This window comes from Callospermophilus lateralis, chromosome 7 (genome assembly GCF_048772815.1).
Source record: "Callospermophilus lateralis isolate mCalLat2 chromosome 7, mCalLat2.hap1, whole genome shotgun sequence".
Taxonomy (NCBI): Eukaryota; Metazoa; Chordata; class Mammalia; order Rodentia; family Sciuridae; genus Callospermophilus; species Callospermophilus lateralis.
Window position 1 is genome coordinate 55,714,490 of NC_135311.1, and position 19,378 is coordinate 55,733,867.

Sequence of the window (19,378 nt, forward strand, 5' to 3'; positions counted from 1 at the left end):
CTCACCTAGAACCCTAGCTCCTCACACTCTGTCTTTGCTGAATGTACCCCAGAAGCTCCTGTTACTAGAAAGGTGCAGCCCTCTGGCCATGATCCTCATCTCCCTCCTGGGAAACATCAGACAACTGTGTGGTGCCTTGCCAGTGGTCTGACGGCTTTCCAATGGCCATGTTCATAGCCTAAAGTCCTCATCCCTGCCACCTGGTCCTTCTCCCATATCCTTGGGCAGTGGTTTTCAGACAGGTGCATACCAGCATCACTTGCAAGTTATCATCTCATCTGACTTTCGTCTTCACCTGAGGCGGCTGGCCTCTCTTCTCTGGTTCCCAGGCAGTGCTCATATGATTTTCTGCCCTGGGCCCTTCTCCACATTGATAGAAGAGAGCTGAGCCATTGTGGTTGGATGGTAAACACCAGAAGATATTTACATTCTTGCAGAACTTCTAGCACCATGAAGAGTGCAGGCTCTGCAGCCAGCTGCCTGGGTGCTGGCTCAACTCCTGCTCCAGTTCTGCCCTGGGCAAATCTAGTGTACTAGCCCTTCCTGCCTTCTTGTGTCAAGACCGATTCCTTTGTGGAGATATGTTGACATGTCATGTTAATGATCTACTAAAGAAAAGGCTCAGAATTACCTGGTATGTGATGAAAACTTCAAGTATTTTAAAATTATTTATTGTTATTACTATACCTACCTGGAAATCCAATTTTCTTGGACTGAAAAACAAGGTTACATTTAGGAATGATACAGGATGAGGTTCAAATCCTGAATCAACAATAATTTAGGGACATGACCTTTGGCATTATTTACCTTCCTGAGACTGTTAGCTATGGCTTAAATGAGGCCAAGGTTTATAACATAGAAGTGCTAATAAGATCAAATCATTGGGGCTGGGGATGTGGCTCAAGTGGTAGAGCGCTCGCCTGGCATGCGTGAGGCCCTGGTTTGATCCTCAGCATCACATACAAACAAAAGATATTGTATCTGCCGATAACTAAAAAAAAATAAATATTAAAGTTCTCTCTCTCTCTCTCTCTCCTCTCACTCTCTCTTAAAAAAAAGGATCAAATCAGATAAATGGAATCAGTGAGTTCAGTGCTTTTCTTCGCAGAGGTAATGCACTGTCTTTGTTTTCAGACTTTCTCAGGCTACACTCATTAATATTTCATTAATTTAATATATCCAATTTAACATATATTGCTATATGTTGAAAAATTTGGATTTAGCTCTACTGAAGCAGTAATGAATGGAAGGTTTTCAACCCCCTTACCAGAAACCATTCACTAAAATAAAATAATCAAAAAACAGTGAACAAAAAGACTGGAGCCAAGAAAATGGAAAACATGTGTGCTTAATGTGCTAAAGTTAGGCCACAGGTAAAGAGACATCAAAAAACTTTAGGAGTCTATTTTTTTGAGTTTCAGAAGTATAGCTTTTTTCTCCTTTGACTTTAATTGATGACAAAGAAGTAAAGGTGAAAACAAATTCCAGAAAGAGAACAGAAATAATTTTTGAATTTCAAAATATCTTTCACAAGAAATAAACAAAGCATGATATTCATTTAAATGACATTCATTAAACTTTCTCAATGGCTAGCAAAGTTTACTAATAAAACCTTGAATTTTCAACCAACCTCAACTTAATTTACATTTTTTTAAAGAATGAGAATTGTAGATGGATACAATATTTTTATCTTTATTTATTTGTTTTTATATGGTTCTGAGGATCCAACTCATGGCCTCACACATGCTGAGGCAAGCGTTTTACCACTGAGCTACAAGCCCAGCCCTCACCTAGGTTTTTAATCATGACTTCTTGGCAAGGTTTGAAATATGCAAACTTATATGTTACATGACCACTCATCAATGAGTCATGCATTCCATTTTTCCAATGCATTTTGCTTGCATTCTGATTCCTCAAATGATGTAGCCAATTCAAAATTTTCAATTTCAATATCTGCAGTGTGGCTATCCTATTGATACAAGAAAAGTTTTAAACTAAAAGGAAAACACATCTCAAAACAAACAGTTCAAAGACTATTAACTTGTTAACATAAACATCACAAATTTAATGCAATTCTATAATGGTCAAAACTCACTTGCTTTGTAGAAAAATATTGTGACTTTGTGGAATGTTCTGTTGATATTATGGGTTTGGAAGGAGGGCTTTTACCCACTTGAGGTTCAACAACATAAGTACTATATGGAACATTTTGTGACTCTAGCGACCCATCGAAGATCATCTGTGTGTTGGTAATGAGGAACTCTACCAACAGGGCCTGATTGGCATATGCAGCATGGGAGGAGGAGATGGTATCAGGAGTGTTTGTAGGCCTGGGCCTCATGAGACAGTGTTCAAATATCACCCCCAAGTTTTTTGAGTCCATCAGCTTTTCTTTAGAATGGTCTACAACCCTGAAAAAAAGAATACATAAAACGTATGAGATTTGCCTAATAGAGGTCTTTAATGGTAGTTTACTATGACTTGAGAAGGGTCGAGAAAACTCAGGCTGTAGAAGACTACAAAGGGTTTGTCAAGGGTCAAGTTTGGTGGTCTAGGGAAAGAATTCTTTGTTTCATTATGATACTTACCACACACCAAACTGAGTTTCAGAGTACTATATTAGGATAAAATGCATGTAAGTAGAAGGAACTACTGAACTCTTAGTAGCAGAAGGAAGAAAAATACCCCTAAAAATTGCTTCATCTTTGTATGTGGGATATACTCCCCATTTCTTATACTGGAAACTGAAAAAGCACTGTCAATTTCTCTCTCACTGCCCAGTTAGTTTTCTTCCTTTTTTTAAAAAATAATTTTTACCTAGAGATGGACACATACCTTTATTTTATTTATTTATTTTTATGCAGTGCTGAGTATCAAACCCAGTGTCTAATATGTGCTAGGCAAGTGTTGTAAAACTAGCCACACTCCCAGCCACCACAGCTAGTTTTCTAGCCTAGATGACTCTTTCTCATGAACACCTCTCTATTCTATGGCCACCATTAATGTTCTGGTTTTACTTCAAACACTCTCAGCTTGTTATTTCTATGACTATCCAAGGAAATCTCTCTCTGCATTGTTTAGCTATCAGGATGATACTAGCCTTATGTATGGGTAAAGAAGCTGTGATATATATAGTGAATGTGGTAGTTTTGCTATTTGTCTTTCAGAGAATTCATCACTGATGTATAGAAATGCATTTGATTTATGGATATTGATTTTGTATCCTGCTACTTTGCCAAATTTATTTAATATTCTAGAAGTTTTCTGGTGGAGTTTTTTTGATCATCCAACTATAAAATTATATCATTGGCAAAGAATGATAGTTTGAGTTCTTCTTTTCTTATTTGTATTCCTTTGAATTTCTTTCATCGAATTTCTCTGGCTAGAGAGGCAAGGATTACTTTGAACAATTTTTAGATGGAATGCTTCCAATTTTTCTTCATTTAGAATGATATTAGCCTTCAGTTTAGCATAGAGAGCTTTTACTAAGTTGAGGTATGTTCCTACTACCCATACTTTTTCTAAGGTTTTGAACATGAAAAGATTCTGTGTTTTGTCAAATGCTTTCTCTGCATCAATTAATATTATCATAGGATTCTTCTTTTTAAGTTAATTGGTGTGATGAATTAAATTTATTGATTTCTGTACATCGAACCAACCTTGCAACCCTGGAATACACAACTTGATCATGGTGAATTGTTTGTTTTATATGTTTTTGTATGTGATTTGCCAGAATTTTATTGAGAACTTTTGCATCTATGTTCATCAAGGATTTGGATCTGAAATTTTCTTTCCTTGATGTTTCTCTGGCTGGTTTGGGTATTAGGGTGATACTAGCTTCACAGAATGAGTTTGGAAGGGTTTCCTCCTTTTCTATTTTATGGAATAATTTGAGGCCTTCAACAAATGAATAGATAAAAAAAAAACCTTTGGTATATATACATAATGGATTCTTACTCAGCATTACAAGAGAATAAAATAATGGCATTTACAGGTAAATGGATGGTGTTGGTGAATACCATGAAATAAGCCAATCCCCCAAAACCGAAGGCCAAATATTCTCTCTGATAAATAAATGATGATCCATAAGTGGATGTTTGGTGCTGGAGGAACATTGATTGGCCACAGGGGAGGGAAGGAAGAGGAGGGGTATATGGTAGGAAAGATGGTGGAATGAGACAAACATCATTACCTTAGGTATATGTAAGAGGGCACATGAGATGTGCCTACATCATGTACAGAGAAAAGAACATTTCTGCTCCATTTGCATACAATGGATTAAAAACATTCTACTGTCTTGTATAACTGATTCAAACTAAAAAAAATATGTATTTTTAAAATTTTTATTTTATTTATTTATTTTTATGTGGTGCTGAGCTTCGGACCCTGGGCTTTTACACATGCTCTACCTCTGAGCCAAAACTCCAGCCCCCCCAAAATAAATTTAAACAAAATATTAAAAAGGAGATCTGAATTGCTGTCAGAAATGTCTAGCAGGCAAATCTGAATATGTAAAATTCCTGATGCCAAGTTTCTTAGTGAGTACAGAAACAATATCGTCAACTCATCTGCCAGGTAGGTAAGATTTTCTTATCAGGCTTCTAGGAAGGGTAGCACAGTTCCTGCTACTGCTTGCTATATTGTATCCTAATGAAATCAAATTTTCCAAATGCAAAATAATTTCTTGTGTCTCCATGTCTGTTACCCTCTGCCTAGTATGCTGTTCTGCACATTCTCTACCAAATCATCACACAGTTCTTAAAGTTGAACTCAAGGGCTTTTGCCTCTTCTGCTCTATCCCTACCCCCAAAACTATCTATGCATGCCTTCAAGCTGTGCACAGCTAAAAGAAAAAGGATGATGATATACTGTGGATATATACAGGTCTGTTCCCCAAGATGATGAGCCCACAAATAGTAGAAACCCTGTGTTTTAATCATAGTTTCCCCAGCCAGAGCCTGGCACACAGGAGGCATCTGAGAGAACCATGATTGCTGCATGAACATATATTCAATGTCTCCCTTTCCCAACACATAATAAAAACATCCTAAAAATCATTTTGAAAATTATACCACAACAATATAAATATACTATATACTATTGCCCTGTACAATTAAAAATGGTTAAGATGGTAAAAAAATTCTTACCACTTAAGATGAACGACAGGTATTGTAGAGTCTTAAAATTGTATGGTGGCAATTGTCTTAGAAGGTCCTTGGTTTTGAGAAGAATTTGGTTGATTTTCATACACATATTTGGGTATGTGTTGTCTTCATCGTTGTCCCTTTTTGTGTCCTGTTCTTCGTTAATCTGTTGAATGACGTTTGCAAGCTCCATAAATTCCTGGTACCATTGGAATAAAACCAATGATTCTGGTAGCTAAAGAAATAAAATTATATTAAAAATACCTTTGGACTGCGGTTGTGGCTCAGAGGTAGAGCACTTGCCTAGCACATGCGTGGACCTAGGTTTCATCCTCAGCAGCACATAAAAATTAATAAATAAAATAAAGGTATTGCATCCTGCTACAATCAAAAAATAAATATTTTGAAAAAAATCAACTGTTTTTTTCTTATACTCAACTGTGAGAGTTACTCAAATTATTTAGCATGTCCCTTTAGATTAACAAAATCTAAAGACAATCTGTATTTATTTATTCATTTTTTCAGTACTGGGGATTGAACATAGGACCTCAAACATGATAGGCAAGCACTCTAGTACTGAGCTTCATCCCTTCCCATAAAATACATGTGTTTGGTAAGGAATTGACCTAGAAAGCAAATCAAAATTTTGACTATAAATTTTATTTATGGTAGTAACAAATTAATAGATAATGAGTTAAATTCTAAACTTTAACTGAATTTTAAACTTTAAGCTTCATGATAGGATTTTAAAAGTCTTCATGTTTATTCTAAACACATTATACTCACATCTGACCCCCATATAGCATGATCTTCAGCTGTTTTACTGGAATAAACATAGGATAGTGCACAAAATAAAAAAAAATAAATCAGAAAAGGCATGGATTTTATGAGTAAGGGGTAAAAATATCAAAGTGATACAGGGCCCATATTTTACTTGGGCATGAATGAAGATCAGCACAAGATAATATGACCTACAAAACCATACTGTCAACATCTCATAAATCTTTAAAACAGACTGATTTGCCATGAATAGATAAAAGAAAAAGTTCTTGCAAGACATATCCACTGTCATAAGAATTTCAATGTCTCTACTGATCTACAATCGAAAATTCAGTGAACATTTAGCTACCTGATGTCCTATATTATCTGTGGCAATTTAGGGTGTTGCCCTGTGATCAGTTTCTATCTTCACCACTCTGAGATCTGAAGCAAGTCACTTTACCTGTTGGAGCTTTAGGTCAATGAGTCAAATAAAGGATACTCTCTGACAATATTGCAAGAACTGAGCACACTTTCCCAAATAAAAGTCTTAGACATACAAAATTTCTCAACAGAATGCAAGTTTATTATATTGGACCCTATTCATCTCCTCTCCCTGACTGACTAAACAAGATTAAGGATGACACATTATGAGACTTCCAGTCATTCAAAGGTATCAACCTCCATTTCTGAATTGAGGTGTCTATTAAATGTGATTAAAGAGTTATCAATGCTTTCCTGGGCTAACATTGTAGATCCAGCAATTTATACTTAATTTCTTTCCCTCCTGCAACCCCACTAAGATGCTGTAGGCTCATAAGAACTAGGAAAATAGAGAAAACAAAAAGCAACAAAATTCACAAGTAGAAGAGCACATGAACAAGTCCTGATGCAGCATTTACAAGAAAGTTGACCCTTTGTCACTCAACATAATTTTCAGAATCCTAAAGGGACATGGACAATCACTACCAGGTTTAGGTTAGGTTGATCTTGGGTTAGGTTGCAGGTAGACTCACTGAGAAAGCTTATCTCTCTATAGAATCCTGTCTCCACTCCATATACTAGAGCAATCTTCTTCCTAAAACTCTGGAAATTTTTTCTCTGAGGAATGTGATACAGAGGCTCTCTAAATTGAGGCAATGCCAAACATAAGGCACAGAGAAGTAACTGTCTTCCAATGGGGATTTGTTGGGTATATGCACACCGAAAGCACAGATCCTACAGTCACCTTAGGCACCCCAGCTCCCACAGTATTGGTACTAAATCTCTAGACAAGGAAAAAACCCTTTCCTGGGGAACCGGGGTTGTGGTTCAGTGGTAGTGCACTCATCTGGCATGTGTGAGGCACTAGGTTTGATCCTCAACACCACATAAAAATAAATAAATAAACTAAAGGTATTGTGTCCATCTACAATTAATAAAAATGCCTTCCTGAATTATCACACCAGTGCCAGAACAGGGAACTAGAGACATGTAGTTAGGCATATACCAAACAGTCCACCTAGACCACTTTATAGTAAAGTTCAAAGTTTTTAAAAAGCCTTGATACACATGCTTCAAGTGCTTCCAAAGCGATTTCAAGTCCAAACTTTAACATAACTAGACACCATGAAAGATAAAAATTCAAAACAGGTAGAAAAAGAACAAATTGAAGGTTTAAAACAATGCTGTCAATTTTCTGGCAACCAGTCAGATATGGTGAAAGGGTACTGAAAATGCAACTGATCTAAATTGAGATGTGCTCTAAATGAAAAATAAATACCAGATTTAAAAGAAGAAGAGCTGCAACACAAATAAACAAAATGCCTCATAATTTAAAAAACTAGATATTCAAAATGTTAAATGATATATTAAAATTTACTTCACCTAATTTTTAAATTTTATGTTGCTATAAAAAACGTAATGTTATATATGAGGGTGACATTGTATTTCTACAGAAGTTAGAGGCTAAATAGAGAAAAGCACCCTTAACGAGAAAAATTGATGAATATCCACAATAAAAAGCAAAATATAATCTTTTAAAAAATGTTATCAAAGGAATAGAAAATCAGACTTCTTGAAAATTAAAACATGATCTCACAAATGGAGTAATTTACATTAGTCAAGAAGAAAAAGACAAGAAATGTCTCAGAAAGGTTTTGAATAAAAAAAAAGGACAATTGGGCTGAGGATGTGGCTCAAGTGGTAGCACGCTCGCCTGGCATGTGTGTGGCTCGGGTTCGATCCTCAACACCACATACAAACAACAAAGATGTTGTGTCCACCAAAAACTAAAAAATAAATGTTAAAAAAAAGGTTTAAAAAAAAAGGTCAATATAGGAAAGTTGAGGGAAGTAGAGAACATGTATGCTTGCCAAGCAAGTGCAAGACCCTGAATTTTTAATTCCCAGGATTACAAAAAAAATTATGAATATTCATATGTGTGTTGTGTATGTACACACACACACACACACACACACACACACACACACATCTCCAAACAAGAGCTTCAAGTGCAAATTACAAAGACAGAGGGTGGGTGGGAAAATGGGCAATAAAAATAAAGAAAAGTTCCAAGAACTAAAGTGCTCACAACTGACAGAGCTCATGGAATGGCCAGAATACTGCAGGGAAATATATCCACATCAAAGTACATCATTATAAAATCTTAGAATAATTGGGGGAGCAATATTTATATGAAATATAAAATATTTTTTCTCTTTTTATTTGATGATAGGTTTAGAATAAAAATTTAACCTGTTAAAGGTGTAATTTTAACACTTCACAGATGTCATGTGAAGTAAATTGGGACAGATCTACTAAATGCCTACTGTTTTCCAGAGCTTGACACAGTCTTGCCATTTTTGCCTTGTTGCCACTGACAAGATAAATTCCCTTGAAGAGAAAAGAAAAACAGTATGCAATATCTTACTTTAGTACAAAGGGCTAAATACAGACATCTAAAAAGAGTTGATGGATCTACTTCAATTTTTATTAGTATTTAAAAAAATACAAGTTGAATCAAATGAATAAACATTTTCCAAATAAATCTGAATAAATTCAGTTATTACAAAGGGAGAGTGCTGATTTTCTTAAAGTCTCTTTTTCATTAAAACACATTTTAGAGTGTTAAGAGTTAACAACATACTTCTAAACACAAGGCTGTCTTTTAAATCTCTGTAGAGCACATTTTTATTATGAAAAGAATGCCATCTGGCTCCTTTTTGGCAATGCGTGAGAATTCTGCTTTAAATAAGTGAGTTTTCCCCTGAAGTTTCTGATGTCCACAAACAATGGCTAAGTTTACCATGCATTTTTTTTATGGCAGACAAGAAGTCACTAGAAGAAAATGTTTTTTGAAAGATGATTGACACACCTTAAAATTATTCACAACTAAGCAAAGTGCAGGCAGACTAATAATGATAAAAATAAGTTAAAAAGTAGTACTTGTGGTTTTTGAATTACATTTAACAGTGAAACAAAGTAGAAAACTAGAAATAAACTGTGGGACTTTATTAAAAATGTACTGGCAGAGCCAGGTGTGATGGCATATGCCTATGATTCCAGCTACTTGAGGGGTTGAAAAAGGAAGATCCCAAGTTGAAGGCCAGCCCAATCTAGCAAGACCCATTTCAAAACACAATTTTAAGAATGGGTAGAGTGCTTGTGTGGCATGCACAAGACCCTGAATTTAGTTCTCAGGAGTACAAACAAACAAATATATATATATGTGTGCATGTGTGTGTGTGTGTGTGTGCGCGCACGTGCTCACACACACACACGTCTCCAAATAAGCAAGATCATAACAAAAAAAGTATTTAGGAAAATTAAAAATTGTGATTCCAAAAAGATCTTAAAACTTGATGCATTCACAATTGACAATGCATTCACAGTATCTACATCTTGCAGAAAATCTCCATTTTCTGAACTTATGCGTGGCAGCTGCTTTTGCCATTAATGGTTGCTGAAATGTTCCAAGGGAACAGGGTCCTACAACAGAAATGTTAGTATGTAAGAATGGTAAAATGACAAAAAACATATACCACATGATATTATACTTGGAATAATTTTTAGACTTTGAGATTTTTTATATATTACAAAAAGCTATTATTTTGCATTTGTAACATGAAAAAAAATCTCATTTATTGATCTGTTATAAAACACACATTTTTTTTCTTTTTTATTTACTTATGACAGTGGAATGTATTACAAATCATATTACACATGTAGAGCATAATAGTTCACATGTCTGGTCATATACAAAGTATATTCATACCAATTTTTGTCTCCATACATGTATTTGGCACAATGATAACCACCTCATTCCACCATGATTTCTAACTCCATTTTCTTTCCCTTCCCCTGCCACCCCTCTGCTCTAGAGTTGGTATATGCTTCCCTTGTTCTCCCCTCCCTACCCCCGATGAATCAGCCTCCTTATATCAGAGAGAACATTTGGCATTTGTTTCTTTGGGATTGCTTAACTTCACTGATCATTATCTACTCCAGCACCATCAATTTATCTGCAAATGCCATGATTTTATTCTCTTTTATTGCTGAGTATATAGGATTTTAAAAGAACCCTGCACATTTTTATGCAGAAATTAACAAGTTGATTCTAAAATTTATATGAAAATGTTAAAGATATGGAAGAGTCAAAGAAATTTTAGAGAATTTAGACTGCTTAAGATTCACTGTAGACCTACAGGATTCAAGATTTGAGATACTGGCCTAGAAAGAGACATGCAAATCAACAGAATAAAATAGAATCCAAAAGTAGACCCTCATGTATTTAGTGAAGCTATTTCTTTTTTTAAAATTGATTTTATTTTTTTTTAAATACATGACAACCGGAATGCATTTTAATTCTTATTACACATATAGAGCACATTTTTTTTTTGTATCCCTGGATATAAAGTATGTTCATGTCAGTTTATGCCATTATACATGTACTATATTTTTTTGCATTACAATTCTTAATACACATATAAACAACAATTTTTCATATCTCTGTTTGTAGATAAGCTATGTTGACATGCCGCAGTCTCTGGCTGGGCACAAATCACGAGCCTCCACACAGCTTGTAGATTCAAACAGCAATTCTTTATTTCTGAACTCACACCGGCCTTCTTCAAACATGTTCTGGGGAAATCCACATTCTCTGCCCAAAATCACCACTCCTGGGCTTCTGTCTCCCAAATATATTGTCTGACCCTAAGAACTCAAGAGGAACTCAGGCAGCAGGATACGCCCTATTCTAAATGGGGAACACCCTAATCTCCTATTATGCTAAACCGGGGACACCCTAAACAAGGATCCGCCCTGGTCCTTGAGCAAGGTCACCTTTCAGGAGTCCTTCCACTAGACAGCATGGGAATATGCTGGCAAGGAAATTGTCATACCTACTTGGATGATGGCTCCCAGAATTGACACCCATTTCAAGTCTTCATATATGTACTTTGTATAATGATGTCCATCACATTCTACCATCCTTGCTATTCCCCTTCCCCCTCCCTTTCCCTCCCACTCCTCTTCCCTATCTAGAATTAATCTCATCCTCCCATGCTCTCCCTTTCTACCCAACTATGAGTCACTCCTCTTATATCAGAGAAAACATTAATCATTTGTCTTTTGGAAATTGGCTGACTTCACTTAGCATTATCTTCTCCAAAGCCATACATTTACCTGCAAATGCCACGATTTTCTTCTTTTTAAATGCTGAGTAATATTCCATTGTGTATAAATGCCACTTTTTTATCCATTCATTGATTGAAGGACATCTAGTTTGGCTCCACAGTTTAGCTATTGTGAATTGTGCTGCTATAAACATTGATGTGGCTGTGTCCCTACAGGATGGTGTTTTTAAGTCCTTTGGGTAAAGTGCGAGAGGAGGAATAGCTGGGTCAAATGGTGGTTCCATTTCCAGGTTTCCAAGGAATTTCTATACTGCTTTCTCAAATGGCTCCACCAATTTGCAGTCCTACCAGCAATGTATGAGTGTACGTTTCCCCCCCCATATCCTTGCCAACACTTGTTGTTGTTTTTCTTCATAATAGCTTCCATTCTGAGTGGAGTGAGATGATATCTTAGAGTAGTTTTGATTTGCATTTCTCTGCTTGCTAGAGGTGATGAGCATGTTTTCATATATTTGTTGATTGATTTTATATCCTCTTCTGAGAAGTGTCAGTTCAGATCCTTGGCCCATTTATTGATTATTTGTTTTTTTGGTGCTTAGCTTCTTGAGGTGTTTATATACCCTAGAGATTTGTTCTCTATCTGATGTGGAAGGGGTAAAAATTTGCTCCCAGGATGTAGGCTCTCTGTTCACTACACAGATTGTTTCTTTTGCTGAGAATAAAAATTTTAGTTTGAATCCATCCCATTTATTGATTCTTCTTTTTAATTATTGTGCTATAAGAGTCTTATTAAGGAATTTGGGGCCTAATCCCACATGATGAATATTAGGGCTTTCTTTTTCTTCTATTAGACACAGAGTCTCTGGTTTAATTCCTAGGTCCTTGATCCATTTGAGTTAAGTTTTGTGCATGGTGAGAGACAGGGGTTCAATTTCATTTTGTTGCATATGGATTTCCAGTTTTCCCCGCACAATTTGTTGAAGATGCTCTCTTTTCTCCAGTGCATGTTTTTGGCACCTTTGTCTAATATAAAATAATTGAAATTTTGTGGTTAAGTCTCTGTGTCCTCTATTGTGTACCATTTGTCATCTGACCTGTTTTGGTGCCAATACCATGCTGTTTTTGTTACTATTGCTCTGTAGTATAGTTTAAGGTCTGGTATAATGATACCACCTGCTTCATTCTTCCTGCTTAGAATTGCTTTAGCTATTCTGGGTTCCTTATTTTTCATGAATTTAATGATTGTATTTTTCTATTTCTATGAGGAATGCCACTGGGATTTAGTTGGGAATTGTGTTGCACCTGTATCGTGCTTTTGGTAATATAGTTATTTTGATAATTTTAATTCTGCCTATTCATAAACAAGCAAGGTAGATCTTTCCATCTTCTATGGTTCTTCTTTTTATTTTTCTCTTTAGGGTTCTGTAGTTTTCATTGTATAGTTCTTTCACATATTTTGTTAGGTTGATTCTCAAGTATCTTTTTTTTTTTTTTTTTTTGAGGATATTGTGAATCGAATAGTTTTCCTCATTTCCTGCTAAGAGGATTTGTCACTGATACACAGAAATGCTTTTGATTTATGGGTTTTGATTTTATATCCTGCTACTTTGTTGAATTCATTTACTATTTCTTGAAGTTTTCTGGTGGAGTTTTTGGGGTCTTCTATGTATAGAATTATATAATCAGCAAATAGTGCTAGTTTAAGTTCTTCTTTTCCTATATTTATTCCTGTAATTTCTTTCATCTGTCTAATTGATCTGGGCCAGTGTTTTAAGAACCATGTTAAATAGAAGTGGTCAGAGAGGGCATCCCTGACTTTCCAGATTTCAGAGGGAATGCTTTCAGTTGTTCTCCCTTTAAAATGATATTGGCCGGAGGCTTAGCATAGATAGCCTTTATAATGTTGAGATATGTTCTGGTTATTCCTAGTTTTTCTAGTGTTTTGAACATAAAAGTGTGCTGTCTTTTGTCAAATGCATTTTTGCATCTATCAAGATGATCATATGATTCTTATCTGTAAGTCAATTCATATGATGAATTACATTTATTCAATTTCATTTTTTTTATTGGTTGTTCAAAACCTTACAAGTTCTTCACATATCATATTTCATACATTAGCATACATTAGCTTCAAGTGAGTTATGAACTCCCATTTTTACCCCAAATACAGATTGCAGAATCACATGGGTTATACATCCACATTTTTACATAATGCCATACTAGTAACTGTTGTTTTCTGCTACCTTTCCTATCCTCTACTATCCCCCCTCCCCTCCCCTCCCATCTTCTCTCTCTACCCTATCTACTGTAATTTATTTCTCACCTTGTTTATTTTCCCATTCCACTCACAACCTCTTATATGTAATTTAGTATAACAATGAGGGTCTCCCTCCGTTTCCATGCAATTCCCCTTTTCTCTCTCTTTCCCTCCCACCTCATGTCTCTGTTTAATGTTAAGATTTTCTTCCTGCTTTTCCTCCCTGCTCTATTCTTAGTTGCTCTCATTATATCAAAGAAAACATTTGGTATTTGTTTTTTAGGGATTGGCTAGCTCCACTAAGCATAATCTGCTCTAGTGCCATCCACTTCCCTGCAAATTCCATGATTTTGTCATTTTTTAGTGCTGCGTAATACTCCATGGTGTATAGATGCCACATTTTTTTTAATCCATTCATCCATTGAAGGGCATCTGGGTTGGTTCCACAGTCTAGCTATTGTGAATTGTGCTGCTATGAACATGGATGTGGCAGTATCCCTGTAATACACTCTTTTAAGGTCTTCAGGGAATAGTCTGAGAAGGGCAATAGCTGGATCAAATTGTGGTTGCATTCCCAGCTTTCCAAGGAATCTCCATACTGCTTTCCAAATTGGCAGCACCAATTTGCATCCAAGCAATGTACAAGAGTACCCTTTTCCCCACATCCTGGCCAGCACTTGTTGTTGTTTGACTTCATAATGGCTGATAATATTACTGGAGTGAAATGGTATCTTAGGGTGGTTTTGATTTGCATTTCTCTGACTGCTAGAGATGGTGAGCATTTTTTCATGTACTTGTTGAATGATTGTATGTCCTCCTCTGAGAGATTTCTGCTCAGGTCCTTGGCCCATTTGTTGATTGGGTTATTTGTTATCTTATTGTCTAATTTTTTGAGTTCTTTGTATATTCTGGATATTAGGGCTCTATCTGAATTGTGAGGAGTAAATATTTGTTCCCACGATGTAGGCTCCCTATTTACCTCTCTTATTGTTTCTCTTGCTGTGAGAAAACTTTTTAGTTTAAGTAAGTCCCATTTGTTGATTCTTGCTATTAACTCTTGTGTTATGGGTGTCCTATTAAGGAATTTGGAGCCCGACCCCACTATATGTAGATTGGAGCCAACTTTTTCTTCTGTCAGACGCAGAGTCTCTGATTTGATATCAAGGTCCTTGATCCATTTTGAGTTAACTTTTGTGCATGGCGAGAGTAGGAGGTTCAGTTTCATTTTGTTGCATATAGATTTCCAGTTTTCCCAACGCCATTTGTTGAAGATGCTATCCTTCTTCCATTGCATGCTTTTAGCCCCTTTATCAAATATAAGATAGTTGTAACTTTGCAGATTGGTCTCTGTTTCCTCTATTCTGTACCATTGGTCCACCCGCCTGTTTTGGTACCAGTACCATGCTGGTTTTGTTACTATTGCTCTGTAATATAGTTTGAAATATGGTATCACTATACCGCCTGATTCACACTTCCTGCTTAGAATTGCTTTTGCTATTCTGGGTCTTTTATTTTTCCATATAAATTTCATGATTGCTTTATCTATTTCTACAAGCAATGCCTTTGGGATTCTGATTGGCATTGCATTAAACCTATAGAGAACTTTTGGTAATATCACCATTTTGATGATGTTAGTTCTGCCTATCCATGAACAGGGTATATTTTTCCATCTTCTAAGATCTTCTTCTACTTCTCTCTTTAGGGTTCTGTAGTTTTCATTGTGTAAATCTTTCACCTCTTTTGTTAGGTTGATTCCCAAGTATTTTTTTTTTTTGAGGATATTGTGAATGTAGTGTTTTTCCTCATTTCCGTTTCAGAAGTTTTGTCGCTGATATACAGGAATGCCTTTGATTTATGCGTGTTGATTTTGTATCCTGCCACTTTGCTGAATTCATTTATTAGTTCTAGTAGTTTTTTTTTTGTAGACCCTTTTGGGTCTTCTAGGCATATAATCATGTCATCCACAAATAGTGATAATTTAAGTTCTTCTTTTCCAATTTTTATGCCTTTAATTTCTTTTGTCTGTCTAATAGCTCTGGCCAGTGTTTCGAGAACTATATTGAATAGAAGTGGTGATAGAGGACATCCCTGTCTTGTTCCAGATTTTAGAGGGAATGCCTTCAATTTTTCTCCATTCAGAATGATGCTTGCCTGAGGTTTAGGATAGATAGCTTTTACAATGTCAAGGTAATTTCCTGTTATCCCTAGTTTTTCTAATGTTTTGAACATAAAGAGATGCTGTACTTTGTCGAATGCTTTTTCTGCATCTATCAAGATGATCATATGGATCTTATCTTTACATCTATTGATGTCTTGAATAACTAATGTTTACTGATTTTTGTATATTGAACCATCCTTGCATCCAAGGGATGAATCCTACTTGATCATGGTGCACAATTTTTTTGATGTGCCTTTGTATCCGATTCACCAGGATTTTATTGAGGATTTTTGCATCTAGGTTTATCAGGGATATTGGTCTGTAGTTTTCTTTCTTTGAGGTGTCTTTGTCTGTTTTCGGAATCAATGTGATGTTGGCCTCATAGAATGAATTTGGAAGAGCTCCCTCTGTTTCTATTTCCTGAAATAACTTGGGAAGTATTGGTATTAACTCTTCTTTAAAGGTTTTCCTAGACTTAACTGACATATATAGAATATATCAACCATCATCAAGTGGATATACTTTTTTCTCAGCAGCACATGGATCCTTCTCAAAAATAGACCATATATTATGCCATAGGGCAACCCTCAGTAAATATAAATGGGTGGAGATAATACCATGCATTTTGTCTGATCATAATGGAATGAAACTGGAAATCGATGATAAAAGAAGGATGAGAAAATCCTATATCACATGGAAAATGAACAATATGTTACTGAATGATCAAGGGGTTACAGAAGACATAAAGGAGGAAATCAAAAAATTCTTAGAGATAAATGAAAATACAGACACAACTTATCGGAATCTTTGGGACACAATAAAAGCAGTTTTAAGAGGGAGATTCATCACCTGGAAGTCATTCCTCAAAAAAAAAAAAAAGAAAAACCAACAAATAAATGAGCTCGCACTTCATCTCAAAGCCCTAGAAAAGGAAGAACAAAACAACAGCAAATGCAGCAGAAGGCAAGAAATAATTAAAATCAGAGCGGAAATCAACGAAATTGAAACAAAAGAAACTATTGAAAAAATTAACAAAACTAAAAGTTGGTTCTTCGAAAAAATAAATAAGATTGACAGACCCTTAGCCATGCTAACGAAGAGAAGAAGAGAGAGAACACAAATTACTAACATACGGGATGAAAAAGGCAATATCACAACAGATACTACAGAAATACAGAAGACAATTAGAAATTATTTTGAAAACCTATATTCCAATAAAATAGAAGATAGTGAAGACATCGATAAATTTCTTAAGACATATGATTTGCCCAGACTGAGTCAGGAGGATACACACAATTTGAACAGACTAATATCAATGGATGAAATTGAAGAAGCAATCAAAAGACTACCAACCAAGAAAAGCCCAGGACCAGATGGGAATACAGCGAAGTTTTACAAAACATTTATTCAATTTCTGTATGATGAAACAACCTTACATCCCTGGGATCAATCCCACTTGATCATGGTGCATAATCTTTTGGATATGTTTTTATACTGGATTTGCCAGAATTTTATCAATGATTTTTGCATCTATGTTCATTAGAGATATTGGTCTGAAGGTTTCTTTCTTTGAAGTGTCTGTGTCCGGTTTTGGAATCAGGATGATATTGGCCGAGTTTGGAAGCACTCTCTCTTTTTTTCTATTTCCTGAGATACATTGAAGAGTGTTGGTATTAGTTCTTCTTTAAAGTTCTTGTAGAACTCAGCTGTGTATACATCGGTTCCTTGGCTTTTCTGGAGTTGGTATTCTTTTGATGGCTTCTTCCATTTTTTCACAGGATATTGGTCTGTTTAAGTTGTGTATATCTTCCTGACTCAATCTGGGAAGATCATATGACTAAAGGAATTTATCAATTCCTTTACTGTCTTCTATTTTATTAGAGGATAAATTTTCCAAATAATTTCTAATTATCTTCTGTATTTCTGTAGGGTCTTTTGTGATATTGCCTTTTCATCACGTATGCTGGTAATTTGAGTTCTCTCTCTCCTTCTCTTCATTAGCATGGCTAAGAGTCTGTCAATTTTATTTTTTTTTCAAAGAACCAACTTTTAGTTTTGTCAATTGTTTCAATTGTTTCTTTTGTTTTGATTTCATTGATTTCAGCTCTCATTTTAATTATTTGTTGCCTTCTACTGCTTTTGCTGCTGATTTGTTCTTCTTTTTCTAGGGCTTTGAGGTGTAGTGTGAGGTCATTTATTTGTTGACTTTTTCTTCTTTTAAGGAATGAACTTCATGCAATGAATTTTTCTCTTAGTACTGCTTTCATAGTGTCCCAGAGATTTTGATATGTTTTGTCTGTGTTCTCATTTACCTCTAAGAATTTTTTATTGTCTGCCTTAATGCCTTCTGTAACCCATTGTTCATTCAGCAACATATTGTTCAGTCTCCATGTGATGCAGAATTTTTAATGTTTAGTTTGCTGTTGATTTCCCATTTCATTCCATTATTATCAGATAAAATGCATGGAAGTACCTGTACTCCTTTGTATTTTTGAAAAGTTGCCCTATGACATAGTATAGGGTCCATTTTTAAGAAAAATCCATGGGCTGCTGAGAAGAAAGTGTATCTGCTTGATACTGGTTGATATATTCTATATATGTCACTTAAGTCTAAGTTATTGTATTATTGAACTCTATAGTTTCTTTATTTAACTTTTGTTTGAAAGATCTGTCTCATGGTGAGAGAGATGGGTTAAAGACACCCAAGATTATTGTGATGCGAGGTCAATTTGACTCTTGAACTTGAGAAGAGTTGTTTGATGAACATTTTTGCACCATTGTTTGTGGCATATATATTTATGATTGTTAAGTCTTGTTGGTGTATGGTTCCCTTGAACAGTATGTAATGTCCATCTTTATCCCTTTTGATTAGCTTTAGCTTGAAGTCTACTTTATTTGAAACGAGTATGGAGACCCCTGCTTGCTTCCTCAGTCTATGTGAGTGGTATGATTGTCCCAACCTTTCACCTTCAGTCTGTGTATGTCTTTTCTTATCAAATGAGAATCCTGCAGGATATTCTTGGATCATTTTTTTAAATCCAATCTGCTAGCCTATGTCTTTTGATTGGTGAGTTTCAGCCATTAACATTTAGGGTAACTATTGAGATATGGTTTGCATTTCAAGCCATATTTGTTTATTTTTGTTACTTAACTTAAATTGGTTTCCTCTTTGATTAATTTTTTGTTTAGTGTACTACCTCCCTCTGCTGTTTTTCATGGTAGTTTTTCAATTCCTCTTCATGAAATATTTTGCCAAGAATGTTTTGTAGTGCTGACTTTCTAGGTATAAATTATTTTAACTTTTGTGTATCATGGAAGTTTTTCTTTCTTCTTCAAATCTGAAGCTTAGTTTTGCTGGATACAACATTTTAGTTGGAACCCATTATCTTCCAGAGTTTGAAATATATTGTTCCAGGATCTTTTAATTTGGTTTATTATTTATTTC